Below are 21464 nucleotides of genomic sequence, written 5' to 3'. Positions count from 1 at the left end.
CCCAGGCCGTACCTGAGGTGGTGACGGCGCTGTAGCTGGCAGTTCCCTAGTGAGCATGGTGACTTTTGGTAATTTGTATTTTGGATTATGCATAATCTCAGATCTCCTACTGCAATGAAGAGTCAATGAGGAGTTGTGGCTCAGCGTTGGTGCCACACTCTAGCCGCCTCACCACTGCTTCCTCCTCCCTCTTCTTCATTAATAATAATCAATGCTGCCCAGCCCTCTGCTCGCTCAGCTGTCAGCCAGTGTCTCTGCTGCTCAGCCTCCTGCTCGCTCAGCTGTCAGCCAGTGTCTCTGCTGCCCGGCCTCCTGCTTGCTCAGCTGTTAGCCAGTGTCTCTGCCGCCCAGCCTCCTGCTCACTCAGCTGTCAGCCAGTGTCTCTGCTGCCCAGGCTCCTGCTCGATCAGCTGTCAGCCAGTGTCTCTGCTGCCTGGCCTCCTGCTTGCTTAGGTGTCAGCCAGTACCTCTGCTGCCTGGCCTTCTGCTCGCTCAGCTGTCAGCCAGTGTCTCTGCTGCCCGGCCTCCTGCTCGCTCAGCTGTCAGCCAGTGTCTCTGCTGCCCGGCCTCCTGCTCGCTCAGCTGTCAGCCAGTGTCTCTGATTGTAAATCAGTCCTCTGTAGGCAGGTTATTTCCGAAATATACACTCAGATATAGTTGAATTTCCTAGCTCAGATGTGTTGGAACCGTGGTCTGAGGGTAAGTCATCTGTGTAGAGCCCAAGAACAGGTTTTTTTCCCCTTGGTTCGATTTACCTGATGAAAATGAAATGGCTTTTTTTTTTTTTTTTTTTTCTCATTATTGTATAAAAAAAATAATCTTTCAACAAATTTGGATCCTATTGGGAATTCTTTGCACTTTTAATAATGAAACAATAATGAGAAAAAAAAAAGAAAAAATGTATAACTACAAAATATAATAATCTATAGAAATTGAATCAAGGAAAAAAAAAACTGTTCTTGGGTTCTACAGAGGGGATTTACCCCTAGACCTCGGCTCCAACATGCTTGGTACTGGAGATATATTATACCTGGAGTATTTCTTTCAGACATAAACTGCCTACAGAGGACTGATCTGCAGTCAGAGACACTGGTTGGCAGCTGAGAGAGCCGAAGGTCGGGCAGCATTGATTATTCATGAAGAAGAGGGTGAGGCGGCCAGAGTAAGGCACAAACACTGAGCCACAACTCCTCTTTGACACTTCATTACAGTAGAAGACCTGATATTGTGCCTAATCCACTACACTTACACAGTACCGAAAGGCGCCATGCTAACAAGGGGACTGCCAGCTTCAGCACACTGCCAGCACCTCAGGTAAGGCCCAGGTGCTGACAGATTCCCTTTAACCCCCTCCCTCCCTATTAATTTTCTTTTTTGTGTTTTCGTTTTTTCCTCGTGTTTAACTCCTCAAAGTTGACAGCTGCATTTAAAAGGCTGTTTTTCCCCATACCTGGTGGTCCAGTGGCAGGACTGACCCCTGAGAAGCGATCGCAGAGGAGCGGTCCCTGCATGTGAGCTGGCTGGGGGTCTGCGCCGTAATGGCACTGATTCCGGCTCAGCAATCTATTGCTCTCGGCTGCAGCAGCCGAGAGCAATAGAAAACAGATTTTATTGATCTTTTCAATATATCTATACTGTATAGATCTCAATAAGAGATTGATCAATGTAGTAATACTGGAAGTCCACCAGGGGGAATAACCCTAACCCCAGGGGGAATAACCCTAACCCCGGGAGGACTTCTAGTTTAGTTTTTTTTTATTAATAAAAAATCCCCTCCTATAATTAAACCCCCTTTTCCCATTTTATAAGTAAAAATAAATAAACAAACATATTTGGTATCACCGCATGCATAATCTCCTGAACTATTCCTGATCTTGCACAGTGAATGGCATTAGTGCAAAAAAAATTATTTTTGGTCCCATCAAATTCTGAAAAATTGTAATAAGTGATCAAAATGTTGCATATACGCAAATAAGGTACCGATAGAAAGTACAGAAAATGACACCGCACACAGCCCCATAGACCAAAGAATAAAAGCGTTATGGGCGTGGTCATAGAGCAATTTTAAGGAACGTTTATTTTTTTAAAAGCCATCAAATAAAATAAAAGCTACACAAGTTACATATCGTTGTAATCCTAACAACTTGAGGGACATGTATAAAAAGTCATTTTTACCATAGGGCGAACCCCCCCCCCCCCCCCCCCCCCCCCCCCCCTCTGCAAATAAAAAAATGTAATGTGTTTTATTTTCACTACACATATTTTTTTTTTCTTTGAAAAGTACAATTAGTGGTGAAAAAAATAAGGGCTCATGTCGATCTCTAGGTAAAAAAAAAATGCAAGTGCTATGGCCTTTTAAGAACAAGGAGCAAAAAATAAAGTGCAAAAATGGAAATTGGCCCGGTCCTTAAGTAGTTAAAAGGCCATAGCGCTTGCATTTTTTCCCCTAGAGACCCACATGAGCCCTTATTTTTTGCGTCACTAATTGTACTTTGCAATGAATTTTGGCCTAAAGTATGCCTTGAAACACAATATTCTTTGTTTGGGGTGGTTTTGTGTTTACACCGTTCGCCCTAGGGTAAAACTTTTATTTTATTTGACGGCTTTTAAAAAATTAAAACCTGTTAAAAAACATGCCAGTGGCATGTATCATCCGGCGAACGGATGATTTTCGGCGGAAAGTGCCGTTTTACGTATTTTTTTATTCGCAAACGGCCGATTTGCGAATAAAATATTCGCAAATCTGCACTTTCCGCCGAGTACGCCGGGGGGGCGGGAAAGGGGTGTGTAGGGGGCGGAACGGAGGGCGCGGACTCAGAGTCTGCACGATTTACCATCCATTCCACCCAAATATACGCCGAAAACCTACTCCAGTCCTCAGCCTGCGTAGGTTTTCGGCGTTGCGCACCAGAGCGCACGGGATTTATGTAGAGGCAGTCCGCCTCTACATAAATCCCCGTAGCGCCGGAGATGCGGGGACATTTATAAGTCCGGCGTAAAAAACGCCGGACTTAATAAATGTCCCCCTAAATGTTCCTTAAAATGTCTTTATTATTATCCTTATAACGCTTTTATCCTTTGGTCTATAGGGACGTGTGAGGTGTCATTTTATGCGCCATGATCTGTACTTTCTATCTGCATCTTACTTACATATATGCGACTCTTTGATCACTTTTATTACAATTTTTCTGGATCTGATGCGACCAAAAATGTGCAATTTTGCACTTTGGAATTTTTTGCCACTTACGTCGTTCATCGTGCGAGATCAGAAATGTGATTATTTAATAGTTCGGGCAATTACGCATGTGGCCATACCAAATATGTTTATTTCAAACTTTTATTAGGGGAGGGGATTTTATTTATTAATAAACTTTTTTTTGCTGTCCCTCTAGGGGTCTCCTAATACCACTACACTGATCTCTCATAGAGATCAGTGTAGTATACTTAATAGAGCACTGATCCATTAGATCCCAGCCCGGACAGTACAACGGATTCCCCCTCTGCAATCGAAGGCCAGGGGGTTGGAATTCAGCTACTAGATACCAGGGATAGGGGCTGTAAAGGACATTTAAATGCAGCTGTCATGTTTGACAGCTGCATTTAACTGTCTTAATTAGTGAGTGTCAGTCAGCCACACCCGCTAATAGCCGCGGTCCCGGCTGCAGAAAGCAGCCGTGATTACGCTGGTTCAGAGTGGGGTCGCGGCACCACCCCTCTCTGAAACTGAACCTCCCCACCCGTAGTAGGACATGCCGGTATGACATTCGGCGGGAAGGGTTTAATGAGTAAAAAGAGACATTTTACTTATCCCATTATTTTTTTTTTAGATTTCCTTGTATCATTGATTATTTAATGTTTGTTGATATGAAGCTGCTTATGGATCTAAAGAGTCCAGAGCAGGAGAGGTTTTCTATAGGGATTTGCTGCTGCTCTGGACAGTTCCTGACATGGACAGAGGTGGCAGCAGAGAGCACTGTGTCAGACTCAAGAGTATACACTGCTTCCTGCAGGACATACAGCCGCTGATAAGTACTGGGAAAGAAGACATTTTGTTAATATAAGTAAATTATAATACTCTGGCAATTTTTGGCACCAGTTGATATGAAAGAAAAATTTTTTGTTGAACTACCTCTTTAACCTCTTAAGGACCACGAGCGTACATTTACGCTCCCGCAGCCTGGTCCTTGGGGCAGAAGGGCATAAATTTACACCCAGAGTGGGCTCAGGAACTCGCTCCATAGTGGGTGAGGACCGGCTGCTATCTGCAGCCAGGCCCTCACTGTTAATGGCGGGTGGCCGCAGGGTTTAAGTGTAAGTGACAGGAGCATCTCCTGTCACTTACCGATCGGGACCCCCACAGTGTGTCTGTGGGTGTCCCAATCGCATGGCCTGACTGACTGAGGTCCCTTACCTTCCTCCGTGCAGTCAGGTCTGCAGTCTGCCACAGGCAGGCTATATCAGAAGATCGCAGATAACACTGATCCCTGCTGTCCTATGGGATAGCAGTGATCAGTGTTACTATTCTAATGTATTAATGTAAAAGTCATATACACATAATATACTATAGCGTAATTGTCCAATCTATTAAAATAAAACAATATTAATCCCACACGGTGAACGGCGTGAACAAAAAGCAGTAAGAAAAAAATCGTAGAGATTGCTTTTTTTAAATTACATTTTATGTATAATTTTTTTTTATATAAAACGATCAATACGTCTGATCTAGAAAAAAATGTTACTAATAAAAACTAGAGAGGGTGCCCCATATGACCCCGTAGGTGAAAAAATAAAAGCGCTATAAGAGTCACAACACGGCCATTTTAAATACACCTATTTGCAAAAAAAAAAAAAGTTTTACTGCTCATAAAAATAGTAAAACGTTTTACCATAAGGTGCATTACGTAAACATAGAACCCCCCCCCAAATTTGGGTAATCACATTTTTTTTACCCAAATTCACCCCATAAATGATATTTTAGGGGTTCCGTCATTCATTTTATGGCAGATTGAAGGATGCCATTACAAAGTACGCCTGTTCCTGAAAAAAACAAGCCCTCACATAGCCCTGTAGCTGGAAACATAGGAGTTATGGGTCTTAGAAGGCGAGGAGCAAAAAACAAAAACGCAAAAGTGACCATTGGCCTGGTCCTTAAGGGGTTAAATCTCTTTCTGGTGAAAAAGTATTTCAAGGTGGAGACCTCTTTGAAGGAGATATTATGGTCTCTTGACCTACAAGTCCTATTTTTCAAGTTGCTATCCACCTCAGAAGGGTAAGGGCCACTCAAGTATCACTAAGTGAAGACCCGCCAGGGAAGGGCTGAAGGTCTTTTTCCATCTCCTGGTTCTGTCATATAGCAAATGCTGGCTGAATGTCAAGATAGAACCAGGAGATGGAAAGAGACCCAGTGGGTGTTGGGACAGTGGTGAGGGATCGGTAAGTAAGCTTCTCATCTATTATACTTAATGACTCATCTGTAGAATACTTGAGAAGAGGAGGGAGATTACCAGCAATATTACTTGTAGGTTTTCTTACCAATATTCTAAAAAATTGCTTTGTTCTGTTATAATGAATAAAATCTAGCTTGGAAAGGAAAGAGTCTTCGCTAGACATTTGTTTACATAAAAAATGGTATGAAATATTCTCACACCAACCCAACGTTTGCATATATTCAAAGTCTAGGCTTCGATCATATAACATAAGGAATAGGACACAGCAAAGATTCAGTCTCTTCTATGTCCCTTTGGAGGACACCTACGTACATCTCCGCTCCATCAGTTGAGGGTTTCGAAGTCTGCAGGTTGACCATTTGAGAAGGTACTAGGAGACTTCTCAACATGAGTGTTGGCTCCAGCAGTCCAGTCACTGTAATCTATGTGGCATTTCTGTCACTTGAAGCATTTGTTTCTATTTCCATCAATATATTCATTACATCCGTCATTGTCCGTGATTATCACCTAACGAAAAAATTAACATCTGTGCAGAAAATCCAAGGTGCCCTAAATGCGTCCAGCGCCTTCTTCACCGTTGTGTCCTCCTGCAATGTTTTCTCTCACCTCCTGCTGCCTGAGTTCTCCGGGACATTGGACTTCTCTATTACATTCACCTCCCTTTTGATTTACTCCATGTGCTCCAGCTCACACCTCACCTCCATACTCTGCTTCTACTACTTCATAAAGGTTGTCAACACCCAAGGAGGTTTCCTTGGTTGGGTGAAGAAGAAGATAAGTTCTCTTGTTCCCTGGCTGATTGTCCTGGCGAAGTTGTTCTCGGCAGTCAATGCGTTGCTCAGTTTGCGTCTTTATACTTCCAATCACTTACCTCCGATGAACGGGTCATTTATTCTTCACACTCCTGTGACTTTAGAGAAGCCTCCTCCGAATTATAACATCGGAAAATTGCTTTTGGTCATGATTTTTGTGCCTCTCCTCTGTACAGTAATAACCATCCTCTTAACCGTAGGTTTCCTGATGTCTCACAGTTATAAGATGAAGAATACACAGACTGGTGGTGAAGCTGGCCTGACATTGTACAAACGCGTCATCTGTAGAATGTTGCGCTTCCTGATGCTATATGTGGAATTTTATCTGGTACTTTTCCTTTATTATTTTCAAGTTTTTGCCACATATAGTCCCGGATACTACATAAACCTGATGCTGATGTTCTTGTTTACACCAATACAATTTGCTCTGCATATTTTTGATAACCAGTATCTGAGGAGCAGATGGATGGAAATGGTAGGTCGGATAATGCCATGTACTCACCATAAGGCCTAGAATCAGATGTCACTAATGTGGTGTATAAGTGTAGGTTTTATCATCAGTAGCCGTACTATAGATAATAGTATGTAGATAAACAACACACAGAACAGTAATTAAGGATACTTAAACCTCCCCCCCCCCACACACACCTTTTTTTTTTTTACTGTATGGCATTTGCTGGTCAAGTGGATCTCCTCCTACCACCCCCTTTTCTACCACCCCTCCTTCCTTTCTTTTTTCTATTTCCTCTGGGAGCGGGGGGAACTGTACAGATATGCGCCGCGCTGTACAGTTCCCCCGCTCCCAGCATCTAATTACAGATGCTTCCCTGGCGAGGGGAGAGTTCTTTACAGGCATTCCACGTCAGTGTTCAGTCTGGAGCACGGAACGTGTGAATGCAGCCTTAGGCTTCTTTGGCTACCGAAGCTACTACCTCGTCAGCCACATTTCAGGTGTGCCTAGATACCCTCCTAGACGCCACCTGGATCCTTGATGTCTTTGCTAAAATATACTATATAGTTGATCAACTTGTTTGTAATAATGTATTTGAGTTCTCTTTCTCTTGCTTTTACTGTTGATCTTGGCTGTTCATTTAACTCTGTTTTACTTACTTATACTTTGCTCTTGGTATTGTATTCAACATTGTTGCCTATCTATTGTATAGCGCTCTGGAACTAAGGGCGCTTTATAAATAAATAATAATAATAATAATAACATTGCCCCCGAAGCCGATAATACCATGTTATTTTTGGTGTAAACATAAAACAATAAAAAACATAATTGAAAAAAAAGAAAAACTGTGTATACTATTTTTTATTTTTCTATTTTCGATGGGAGCGTTCACAGTATGCAGCTGTAATGGGCATCGACACCAATCTTACACAATTCAGGGGTATCTCATAGCCCAACTGAGACAGGTTTGTCCCCAGAAGTCTGTTAAACATAAAATAATGGCTGCATATTGGGCACATCTGTCTCTAGAGGATGAGGTACACCCGTGCATTGCACTGGTGGCCGTTCACTTGAATTATTTCTATGTAACAGGATTTTTATTTCTTTTTGGGGGGGGGGTTATATTCCAGCCTGTTCAGAAAGAAAAAAAATCTGCACAACTGCATGAGGGTGTGAGGCTAAATCTAGCCATAATCCGTCTATTTTAATTGGATCATTGTATTGTCCATCTTGGTCTGGGTCAGTGGTGTCAGGCTAAGTTTTTGGGTGGTCCATATGCTACCTGTGTTTAAATGGTTCCCGGTGTTCTCACCGCCATGCCTTGTCAGGCTAGATTTTGGGGTGGTTCATATGCTACCTCTGCTTTAATGATTCCCTGTGTCCTCACTGCCATGCTGTGTCAGGCCTAAGTTTTGGGAGGCTTACTTACTACCTCACTTTTAATGGTTCTCTGTGTCCTCCCCGCCATGCTGTGTCAGGCTAAATATTGGGGCAGTTCATATGTTACCTCTGTTTTAATGGTTTTCTGTGTGATCACTGCCATTCTGTTGCCCATAATTTGGCGTAATGGTGCGATTAGGCAGCCTTAGAGGCATCCATGCATGCTGCCCCTGCTGTTTCCTGTCCATTTCCGTGGTGTTTCCATCATTTTCTGAGCTTGACAGGTTTTCACACAACCTCCCCACTACCGAACTTGGGACCCCTGCAAAAATGCTTGAGTTTCCCATTGGGGTTCGTTACTCGAAAGGAGCACCCGAGTATCGGGAAATATTCGTCTCGAGTAATGAGCACCCAAGCATTTTAGTACTCGCTCACAGAAACCATCACAGAAGGGTAAGGGCCACTCAAGTAGTCAATAAATTCAGTGAAGACCCGCCAGGGAAGGGCTGAACCAGCATTTGCTGTATTTCAAGATACAACCATGAGATGGAAAGAGACCCAGTGAGTATTGGAACAGTGGTGAGGGATCGGTGAGTAAGCTTCTCATCTATTATACTTAAAGGACAACTCCCGCGGGACCCCCCCCAAAAAAAAAAACACAGACACACACAGACACCATACTCACCATCTCTCCGGTGACGATCGCCACTCGATTCGCCCGCCGTCCGCCTCTCAGTCGCCGCCGTCCGCCATCCAGCGATGTCTCCGACTTCCGGGTCCAGGGGATGGAAAAGGCTGCCAGTGCGCTTGCGCACCGGCAGCCTTTTCATTGGCTGGAGCGCATCACATGGCTTCCAGCAAGCTCAGCCAATCAGGGCTGAGCAAGCTGGAAGCCATGTGATGCGCTCCAGCCAATGAAAAGGCTGCTGGTGCGCATGTGCACCAGCAGCCTTTTCATCCCCATTCACTTTGCATGAAGACGCCGAGGAGGAAGAAGACCCGGACCGCCCCTCGGCTCTGACGTCGTCGTCACCAGATGCCGCCCCGGAGAAGAGGACCGTGACGATCGTAATAGGTAATGTATACATTCTTTAACTTCCGGGGTGGGGGGTCGGGGGTCCGAAAGTGGGGGAAGGGGGCCAGGCCGGGTATTTAACCACATTACAAAGTTATATAACTTTGTAATGTGTGTTAAATGAGCAAAAAAAAAATTTTGTGGGAGTTGTCCTTTAATAACTCATCTGTAGAATATTTGAGAAGGAGGGACATTACCAGCAGGTTTTCTTTCCAGGATTCTGAAAAATTGCTTTGTTCTGTTATAATTAATAAAATCTAGCCTGGAAATGAAAGAGTCTTAGCTAGACATTTGTTTACATGGTATGAAATATTCTCACACCACCCCAAGGTTTGCATATATTCAAAGTCTAGGCTTCAATCATATAACATAAGGAATAGGGCACGGTCAGTGTCTTCTATGTCCCTTTGGAGGACACCTAAATACATGTCTACTCCATCACTTGATAAGTTGAGGGTTTCAAAGTCTGCAGGTTGACCATTTGAGAAGGTACTAGGAGACTTCTCAACATGAGTGTTGGCTCCAGCAGTCCAGTCACTGTAATATATGTGGCATTCCTGTCACTTGAAGCATTTGTTTCTATTTCCATCAATATATTCATTACATCCGTCATTGTCCGTGATTATCACCTAACGAAAAAATTAACATCTGTGCAGAAAATCCAAGGTGCCCTAAATGCGTCCAGCGCCTTCTTCACCGTTGTGTCCTCCTGCAATGTTTTCTCTCACCTCCTGCTGCCTGAGTTCTCCGGGACATTGGACTTCTCTATTACATTCACCTCCCTTTTGATTTACTCCATGTGCTCCAGCTCACACCTCACCTCCATACTCTGCTTCTACTACTTCATAAAGGTTGTCAACACCCAAGGAGGTTTCCTTGGTTGGGTGAAGAAGAACATAAGTTCTCTTGTTCCCTGGCTGATTGTCCTGGCGAAGTTGTTCTCGGCAGTCAATGCGTTGCTCAGTTTGCGTCTTTATACTTCCAATCACTTACCTCCGATGAACGGGTCATTTATTCTTCACACTCCTGTGACTTTAGAGAAGCCTCCTCCGAATTATAACATCGGAAAATTGCTTTTGGTCATGATTTTTGTGCCTCTCCTCTGTACAGTAATAACCATCCTCTTAACCGTAGGTTTCCTGATGTCTCACAGTTATAAGATGAAGAATACACAGACTGGTGGTGAAGCTGGCCTGACATTGTACAAACGCGTCATCTGTAGAATGTTGCGCTTCCTGATGCTATATGTGGAATTTTATCTGGTACTTTTCCTTTATTATTTTCAAGTTTTTGCCACATATAGTCCCGGATACTACATAGACCTGATGCTGATGTTCTTGTTTACACCAATACAATCTGCTCTGCATATTCTTGATAACCAGTATCTGAGGAGCAGATGGATGGAAATGGTAGGTCGGATAATGCCATGTAGTCACCATAAGGCCTAGAATCAGATGTCACTAATGTGGTGTATAAGTGTAGGTTTTATCATTAGTAGCCGTACTATAGATAATAGTACGTAGATAAACAACACACAGACCAGTCATAGATATTTAAGATACTTAAACCCCCCCCCCCCCCCCCCCCCCCTCACACACACACACACACCTTTTTTTTTTTTTTTTTTTTACTGTATGGCATGTGCTGGTCAAGTGGATCTCCTCCTACCACCCCCTTTTCTTCCACCCCTCATTCCTTTCTTTTTTCTATTTCCTCTGGCAGTGGGGGGAACTGTACAGATATGCGCCACGCTGTACAGTTCCCCCGCTCCCAGCATCTAATTACAGATGCTGCCCGGGCGGGGGGAGAGTTCTTTACAGGCATTCCACGTCAGTGTTCCGTCTGGAGCACGGAACGTGTGAATGCAGCCTTAGGCTTCTTTGGCTACCGAAGTTTGTATCTCATCGGCCACATTTCAGGTGTGCCTAGATACCCGCCTAGACGCCACCTGGATCCTTGATGTCTTTGCTAAAATATACTATATAGTTGATCAACTTGTTTGTAATATTGTGTATGAGTTCTCTTTCTCTTGCTTTTACTGTTGATCTTGGCTGTTCATTGAACTCTGTTTTACTTACTTATACTTTGCTCTTGGTATTGTATTCAACACGGACACCGAAGCCGATAATACCATGTTATTTTTGGTGTAAACATAAAACAATAAAAAACATAATTAAAAAAAAGAAAAACTGTGTATACTATTTTTTTTTTCTATTTTCGATGGGAGCGTTCACAGTATGCAGCTGTAATGGGCATCGACACCAATCTTACACAATTCAGGGGTATCTCATAGCCCAACTGAGACAGGTTTGTCCCCAGAAGTCTGTTAAACATAAAATAATGGCTGCATATTGGGCACATCTGTCTCTAGAGGATGAGGTACACCCGTGCATTGCACTGGTGGCCGTTGACTTGAATTATTTCTATGTAACAGGATTTTTATTTTTATTTTTTTTTGGGGGGGGGGGTTATATTCCAGCCTGTTCAGAAAGAAAAAAAATCTGCACAACTGCATGAGGGTGTGAGGCTAAATCTAGCCATAATCCGTCTATTTTAATTGGATCATTGTATTGTCTATCTTGGTCTGGGTCAGTGGTGTCAGGCTAAGTTTTTGGGTGGTCCATATGCTACCTGTGTTTAAATGGTTCCCTGTGTTCTCACCGCCATGCTTTGTCAGGCTAGATTTTGGGATGGTTCATATGCTACCTCTGCTTTAATGGTTTTCTTTGTCCTCACCGCCATGCTGTGTCAGGCTAAATTTGGGGCGATTCATATGCTACCTCTGTTTTAATGGTTCTCTGTGTTCTCACTGCCATGCTGTGTCAGGCAAAGTTTTTTGGTGGTTCATCATATGCTACCTCTGTTTTAATGGTTCCCTGTGTTTGCACTGCCATGCTATGTCAGGCTAAATTTTGGGGTGGTTCATATGCTACCTCTGTTTTAATCCTTCACTGTGTGGTCACTGCCATTCTGTTGCCCATAATTTGGCGTAATGGTGCGATTAGGCAGCCTTAGAGGCATCCATGCATGCTGCCCCTGCTGTTTCCTGTCCATTTCCGTGGTGTTTCCATCATTTTCTGAGCTTGACAGGTTTTCACACAACCTCCCCACTACCGAACTTGGGACCCCTGCAAAAATGCTTGAGTTTCCCATTGGGGTTCGTTACTCGAAAGGAGCACCCGAGTATCGGGAAATATTCGTCTCGAGTAATGAGCACCCAAGCATTTTAGTACTCGCTCACAGAAACCATCACAGAAGGGTAAGGGCCACTCAAGTAGTCAATAAATTCAGTGAAGACCCGCCAGGGAAGGGCTGAACCAGCATTTGCTGTATTTCAAGATACAACCATGAGATGAAAAGAGACCCAGTGAGTATTGGAACAGTGGTGAGGGATCGGTGAGTAAGCTTCTCATCTATTATACTTAATAACTCATCTGTAGAATATTTGAGAAGAAGGAGGGACATTACCAGCAGGTTTTCTTTCCAGGATTCTGAAAAATTGCTTTGTTCTGTTATAATTAATAAAATCTAGCCTGGAAATGAAAGAGTCTTCGCTAGACATTTGTTTACATGGTATGAAATATTCTCACACCACCCCAAGGTTTGCTTATTCAAAGTCTAGGCTTCAATCATATAACATAAGAAATAGGGCACGGTCAGTCTCTTCTATGTCTCTTTGGAGGACACCTAAATACATCTCCGCTCCATCAGTTGAGGGTTTCGAAGTCTGCAGGTTGACCATTTGAGAAGGTACTAGGAGACTTCTCACCATGAGTGTTGGCTCCAGCAGTCCAGTCACTGTAATCTATGTGGCATTTCTGTCACTTGAAGCATTTGTTTCTATTTCCATCAATATATTCATTACATCTGTCATTGTCCGTGATTATCACCTAACGAAAAAATTAACATCTGTGCAGAAAATCCAAGGTGCCCTAAATGCATCCAGCGCCTTCTTCACCGTTGTGTCCTCCTGCAATGTTTTCTCTCACCTCCTGCTGCCTGAGTTCTCCGGGACATTGGACTTCTCTATTACATTCACCTCCCTTTTGATTTACTCCATGTGCTCCAGCTCACACCTCACCGCCATACTCTGCTTCTACTACTTCATAAAGGTTGTGAACACCCAAGGAGGTTTCCTTGGTTGGGTGAAGAAGAAGATAAGTTCTCTTGTTCCCTGGCTGATTGTCCTGGCGAAGTTGTTCTCGGCAGTCAATGCGTTGCTCGGTTTGCGTCTTTATACTTCCAATCACTTACCTCCGATGAACTGGTCATTTATTCTTCACACTCCTGTGACTTTAGAGAAGCCTCCTCCGAATTATAACATCGGAAAATTGCTTTTGGTCATGATTTTTGTGCCTCTCCTCTGTACAGTAATAACCATCCTTTTAACCGTAGGTTTCCTGATGTCTCAGTTATAAGATGAAGAATACACAGACTGGTGGTGAAGCTGGCCTGACATTGTACAAACGCGTCATCTGTAGAATGTTGCGCTTCCTGATGCTATATGTGGAATTTTATCTGGTACTTTTCCTTTATTATTTTCAAGTTTTTGCCACATATAGTCCCGGATACTACATAAACCTGATGCTGATGTTCTTGTTTACACCAATACAATCTGCTCTGCATATTCTTGATAACCAGTATCTGAGGAGCAGATGGATGGAAATGGTAGGTCGGATAATGCCATGTACTCACCATAAGTGTCAGGACTGGGGGTCAGAGCGTCCGTGCCATCGCTCCTGTCTCTGACACTGCAAGTGATGTGGGTGCTCGCTTGCGTTCTCAATCATTAGATGCACGCTGGAGAACGTGAGCATTTATTTATTACCATGTTGTACTGACCTGGTCACACCAGGGTTAATTGTTCTCTGGAGTTCTCCTGCTCTCACCTGCGGGGGTGGGGATTCCAGCCTGCATTTAAGCTCTGCTAACTGGCTGCCAGTGTTTGAATCTCTCTGCACTAGCTAGTTTGGTGCTTTGATCTCTGCAGTTCTGACCTTGCTCTGTGTTCTGACCATTTCTTTGCCTGACCCCTTTGTACCTTGCTACTGGTTGGTTTTCACTTCGGCTTGTTTTTGACCTTTCTTAGCTTTCTGGTTTTGTCCTGACGCTCTTTCCTGGTTTTTGACTAACTATTTGGGTAAGCGCAGGGCTCACGTTCCTCTGTTGTCTGTTAATCCCAGCCCTGACAACAAAGCCTAGAATCAGATCTTACTAATGTGGTATAAGAACCTAACTATGGTGAAGGTTTTATCATTTGTAGCCGTATTATACGTAATAGTATATAGATAAACAACACATAAAACAGTCATCAAAGACTGTTTTTTTTTTTACTGAATGGCATTTTTTTTTACTGTATGGCATGTGCTGGTCAAGTGGTCAATAGTGATGAGCGAATACTGTTTGATCGGATAGATATTTGATCGAATAGTAAGGTATTCGATCTATCAAATATTGTCGAATCGCTCGCCGAATATTCGATAAATAAATATTCGATGAGCGTTCATATCCCCCAGCTTCCGTTTTTTACCTCCAAGTGGTCGAATAGATGTTTTTTAATAATCGAATACTTGTTCCCATAGACTTTAATGTGATTGAATATTTGGGAGATATTCGTACAAATATCAAATATTCGAATATTTCACTATTCGCTCATCACTAGTGGTCAACCTTTTTGTCTACCTTTCCTTCTTCTCTATCTTTCCCCTGCCCTCTCCATATCTCTTAGGCCTCTTTGGCTACCGAGGCTACCTCGTCAGCCGCAGTTCAGGTGTGCCTAACAGTCTAGACCCCACCTGGATCCTTGATGTGTTTGCTAAAATATACTAAATAGTTGATCAACATGTTTCTAATAATGTATTTGAGTTCTTTTCCTCTTGCTTTTACTGTTGATCTTGGCTGTTCATTAATCTCTGTTGTACTTATACTTTGCTCTTAATATTGTATTCAACATGGACATTGAAGCCGATAATACCATGTATTTTCGTTGTAAACATAAACCAATAAAAAACATAATTGAAAAAAAGACAAACTGCGTATACTATTTTCGATTCTTCTATTTTCGATGGCAGTATTCACAGTATATGGCTGTAATGGGCATCAACACCAATCTTGCCCAATTCAGGGGTATCCCACAGCCCAACTAAGACAGGTTTGTTCCCAAAAGTCTTTTAAACATAAAATAATGGCTGCATATAGGGCACATCTATCTCTATAGAGGATGAGGTACACCTGTGCATTCCACTGGTGGCCATTGACTTGAATTAGCTCTATGCTTTTTTTCTTTTTTTTTTTTTGGGGGGGGGGGGGGGGAGATTTTGTTCTAGCCTGTTCAGTAAGAAAAAAAATACCCCCATACTTGCCTCCCTGCTCCCTACTGCTGTCATTGTCAAGTCTATAGGGTCCCACCGGAAGTCCTCTTCTCCATCTTTCCGATTACTTTTCGTGCCCACTCGGCCAATCACTGGGTTGAGGAGGCAATTCCAACTGGCAAAAAATGTCACCTACAGGGAACTTGTCATGGCTTTCATGCTGCCTGACATTTGAGTCATCAAGTGGTCTCGAGTGGTTTCTCCCTGCCTCACTAATATCGATTACTAACTCTTTCCCTGTTTGGGTATCCAGAAAAAGGTTTGTGAGGCAAGGTGATGTCAGGCTGCATGAAAGTCATAATAGGTTGGCTTTAATAAATGTCACATATGAATTACTTTATTAGAAATGTTTTATATTTTATCTGCTAGAAAATTGGTGTTTGGATTTTGTGCTCGTAAATTTGGGATAGGCTGCACATTGTGCTAATATGGTGCCCTCCTACCCCAATTTCTCTGTGTACATTTTATGTACAGAGAACTGCGTATATAGCATGCATCCAGTATATAGCGATACAAAGGTCCCGAATAATAATCTATATTATGGTAATTTCTAATACAGCTGCAATACTGTACATTTTCAGCAATGTTGTAGCTATAGGCAGCAGTCAGACCCTATCCCTGATGCTGGAAATGATGCAAAGGCCATGAGAGACACAGGAATCAAATGGCACATTGTAGGTGGAGGGACCCGTCACACGTTAGGGCCCTGGGTGGGTGTGTAGTAGAGATGAGCGGATCACTCATCTAAACGAAGCAAAGCTCTTTGTTTGATCTGTGCTTCGCTCATCAAGCTGCTGGCCTTTCAGTGCTGCCCCGCTCCCTGCCAGGATGCCAGGAAAAGCTGGATCCAATCCTGGGAAACTTCCTGGATCCAGCTTTTCCCCGGCACCAGGGGTGGAGTAGCGCTGAAAGGCCGGCGGCTTGATGAGCGGATAGCTGATCAAACTAGTCGTTTGATCAAATGGGTTTAAGTGCATTGGGGAGGTAGGTTCCCCTAATAGGCAGACAGGTCACCATATAGGAAGCTAGACCCTCAGATTAAAAAGATAAATCCCACAGTAGATATTTAAATGGATGCACCTCAAGTGCTGTCATATTGACTGTGTGTTCCGAATTACAAGTTAAAAAGTTTATAGTCCACACTAACCACACTAACACATTGTCACCACTCAGGTCACAGAGAGATGCAGGAGACATACGGACAGTCGACCCTAAGCTCAGCCCTGCCCACTGTCCCTGCCTACTTAACGCTATCTTCCCTTAGTGGCGAAGGGCAACTGGGCGGCAGTCCCTGGCCTGGAAATGTGAAACAAAAGACAAGACGAACACAATAAGAAGAGTCAACAATCTGGGTCACAATGGTCGGGCAGCAAAAGTACAAAGTCAGGATCCAAAAGGTGTAGTCAAATAACAAGCAATAATGTCAGGGGCAGGCAGCAAGCAAGGGAGATCAAAGATACAAAGCAGGAATGGGGAGATACCAGGAAGCAGAGCCCACAGGAAGGCAGAGACTAACTCAATAACCGGCAAGGTAACCGGCAAGACACAGAGACCTTAAATGGAAACCAGGAATCTGGTCCAGAAGGCGAGTGGACGACAGACAGAACAAAAACACAAAGGGAATGGAGAAATCAAAGCCTAAACAGAGGTTAACCATAAAGTGGCCAGAAAGGAACTCAGCAGAGCATGCCTGGTGGTCTAGTGATCCCCCCTCCCCACACACACACACACACACCGGGCAACGTGATCGCAGACGATCCTCAAATCCGCTCCCGCCTGTTTCAGCACCATAATGGCCCTGATCCTGGCTCGACTATCTATTGTTCCTGGCTGCAGCAAGCCAGAGCAATAGATTGCCTATCTCATTGATCTATGCAGTATATCTATGCTGCATAGATCTCAATAAGAGATCTGAGTAGTGATACTAGAAGTCCAGGGGGACTTCTAGTTTGTGTGTAAAAATAGAGAAAAGTTTTTTTTTTTTATTAATAAAAAATCCTCTCCCCTAATAAAAGTTTGAAGCACCCCGATTTTCCCATTTTATGAATAAAAATAAACACATCTGCCTGATCTATTAAATTATCACAACTCTGATCTCGCACAGTAAAGAGCATAAGCGCAAAAACCCACCAAAGTGCAAAATTGTGTATTGTTTGGCGCATCAAATCCAGAAAAATTGTAATAAAAAGTGATCAAAAAGTCGCATATTTCCAAACAAGGTACCGAAAGAAAGTACAGGTCATGGTGCAAACAAAGACTTCTCACTTAGCGCTATACACCAAAGGATAAAAGCGCTATAAGCATGGCAATAGAACGATTTTAAGGAACATTTATTTTTTAAAAAAGGTTTTCAATTTGTAAACGCCATCAAATAAAATAAAAGTTACACAAGTTACATATCGTTGTAATCGTACTAACTTGAGGAACATGTATAACAAATTATTTTTACCCTAGGACAAACAGCATAAACACAAAACCTCCATCAAATAAAAAAAATTTTTATTTCCTTTTCAATTTCACACAGAATTTTTTTCTAGTTTTGCAGCGTATTTAATGCAAAAATTCAGTCTGTCACTGCAAAGTACAATTAGGGGCACAAAAAATAAGGGCTCGTGTGGGTCTTTAGGTGAAAAAATGCAAGTGCTATGGCCTTTTAAGCGCAAGGAGGAAAAAATGAAAGGGCAAAAATTGAAATTGGCTCTGTCCTTAAGGGGTTAAGGACCCATGATGTACCTGTACGCTAGTGGGTCCGGCAGCGCTATGAATTGAGCTCAGGAGATCAAGTGGGGACCGGCTTCTATCAGCAGCCAGGTCCTCACTATTAATGACGGACCATTAACCCCTGCAGTGCACTTACATTGTGTGTGACTGCTGGGGCTCCAATATTTCTATCTGACTGATGGGGGTCACTTACCTTCCTCCTGGCAGTCATATTGGCGATCCATGTATAGAGTCTGCCAAAGGCCACAGGAAGCCTCTATGCAATGATTATAGATTACACTGATCAATGCTATGCTGTGGCATAGCAATGATCAGGGTATTATTTGCAATGTAAAAATGTTAAAGTCCCCTAAGGGGACATAACAAGTGTTAAATTAAAAAAAAGTTTTTAAAAACACACCACCCCAATAAAAAATTAGATCAGCCCCCTTTCCCATTTTATAAATAAAACACATAAAAATAAACATAATATACCGTAGCGTGCATAATTGTCCGGTCTATTAAAATAAAACAATATTGTTCCCGCACAGTGAACGGCGTAAACAAAAACTGTAAAAAAACCTATGAAGATTGATGATTTTTATTACCTTTTACTTAAAAAAAACTAATTGATCAATATGTCTCATCTACACAAATATGGTATTAATAAAAATTAGAGATCATGGTGCAAAAAATTACACCCCATACAGCCGCCTACGTGAAAAAATAAAAGCGCTATAAGAGTCAGAATAGGGCCATTGTAATCACACCTATGTGCAAAAAAAAGTTTTACTGTTAATATAAATAATAAAACACACACATACAAAATGTGCAGAATTGTGTTTTTTTCCCCAATTTCACCCCATAAATAATATTTTGAGGGTTCCATCATAAATGTTATGGTAGATTGAAAGATGCCATTCCAAAGTAAACCTGTTCCTGAAAAAAACAAGCCCTTACATGGCCCTGTAGCTGAAAAAAATAAAAGAGTTACAGTTACTAGAAGGCGAGGAGGAAAAAACAAAAACACAAAACTGCAAATTGGCCCAGTTCTTAAAGGGTTTAGCTATGTCTTATTTTTAGGGAAATGAGGTATATAAACACTAAGGAGGAGATTTGTCAAACTGGTGTAAATTAGAATTGTCTTTAATTGCCCCTAGCAACAAATCAGATTCTACCTTTCATTCCTCACAGACTCCTTGGAATCTGGTTACTAGGGGGCAACTGAGGCAATTCTATCTGACATCAGCTGCTGTATGTTGAAAGACAAAGGACTGTGATAGCAGCGATCTGCTGCCATCGCTCCGTGGAATAGGAGCAGGGGCAGCAGACCGCCGCTATCTTCTATGGGCTGCCCAGACGGTCTAGCAATCACCAGGGCAGCCCCCCCCCCCACACACACACACACACACTTCTTCGCTGCCCCTCCCGCACTCACCCATCCGCGCTGACAGAGCTCATTTGCTCCTCTATGTCGCCCTGTGTAATAGGGGCTTTACTTGCACAGCACTAGTGTTAAATAAGCTGTAAGGAATGTAACATCTTTACGTGTTTAGAAGGTCAGCGCATATTAAAATTGCTTCACTGAATATACAAAATATCCGAAAATCCCCCTGACTCTCTCCTATCTTGCCCTGGGTTTCCTCCACCTTTCCCTGCTCCTTTTCCTTTGGTTGCAACTGTAAGTAAAAGGGAAACTGTCACCCCACGTGCCGGGGTGACAGGCTCCCGACCCCCCGCTACAGCCCCCAATACTCACCTGATCCCGCGGGGTCCCGCTTCTTGATCCGGTCGGGTCATGGAGATCTCAGCCGCTGCAGCCTGGCGCGTGCTGAGAGATAAGTCCAACGCTCATAGAGAATGACGGAGGGCTGGACTCACCAGTCATTCTCTATGAGCGTTGGACTCATCTCTCAGCGCGCGTGTCGGGCTGCAGCGGCTGAGATCTCCGTGACCCGACCAGATCCAGAAGCGGGACCAAGTGGGATCAGGTGAGTATAGAGGGCTGTAGAGGGGGGTCGGGAGCCTGTCACCCCGGCACGGGGGATGACAGGTTCCCTTTAACCAAACATTTTATCAATTTTGGCTGATCCCTTTCCCTTCTTTTAGGGGCTCCCCCCTTTGCCTCCCTTAAAAGGCATTGTTTCTATGCTGTACAAACTAAACAACACTCAGTTCTTACAACAAGCAATGCTATGCGAGGGAGCTTATTCTACCAGCAAAAAGATGCAAAAAGAATTTCATGTCCCCCCACTGTCAAACAATATTAGTCCCAAAGTTCTTGCACGCAGTACTTAGCCACCCCAGAGTCAGAGTTAGTTGACTTGTTAATAATGTCAATAATACCCAGGGGGTTTTACCCAGGAATGTAGGTTCCAGTCACAATGCTCACACAAATAACCTTTATCCACAGTCCACAGATATATCTTATGTGATTAGCAACACTAAATCGGAAGTAGCAGATAAACCACCCCCTTTTTCCTTATAATCTTTGTTAACAACAGTTTAAGTTGTGCTTTATTGCCCACACCAAAGTTGTTAGTTCTGTTAGTCAAGCAGCTGTCGTCTTCACTTTAGGTTCCCACAGTTCAGGCACTATTCACACACAGAACTGAACACTTCAACAAACACAGTTACCCTCCTTTCTGCAGCGAGCAGACATCTGCTGCAATTCTTCCTTAACACCAGGGATGCATCTAAGTCCATGTCCTTCTGTTGCCAGCCAGTGGTTGCCTTGTTGCGTTGCACCTCACCAAGGATATCACTCTGATCCAGTCTTCTCACTTCCCTGTCACCATGTCGTTACGGGGATAGGGAGGGGGGAAATAGGAACTCACTGTCCCACTTAGCCTCCAAGGAGTCTTAGCCACACCTGCCGACCACAATAACCCCAGCTCTGCTCTCACCAGGCCAGGAATCAACCATCAGTCCATCCACACAGAGCGGCTACCCACAGCACAGTCGTTGATCTCACCGACACAGGCGCTGTTGCCGATGCATGTGCGCTTCCTATCCCCGTCCTTCCACTGCACCAGTCTCCTGCCACTTCTCTACTCTCACCAGGCAAGGAAACTGCAACCAGTTTATCCACACAAGGAGACTGCCAGCACCGCCGTCATCACTCTCACTGGTCCGGGTCTTGGCTATGGAGGTCCATTGTGGAGTCATCACCTGGCTCCACCTCTAGCTCCTCCTCATCCTCCTACCTCTTTGAAGCCATCATCAAAA

This window comes from Dendropsophus ebraccatus, chromosome 9, assembly GCF_027789765.1.
Source record: "Dendropsophus ebraccatus isolate aDenEbr1 chromosome 9, aDenEbr1.pat, whole genome shotgun sequence".
Taxonomy (NCBI): Eukaryota; Metazoa; Chordata; class Amphibia; order Anura; family Hylidae; genus Dendropsophus; species Dendropsophus ebraccatus.
This window is presented reverse-complemented; position numbering follows the sequence as displayed.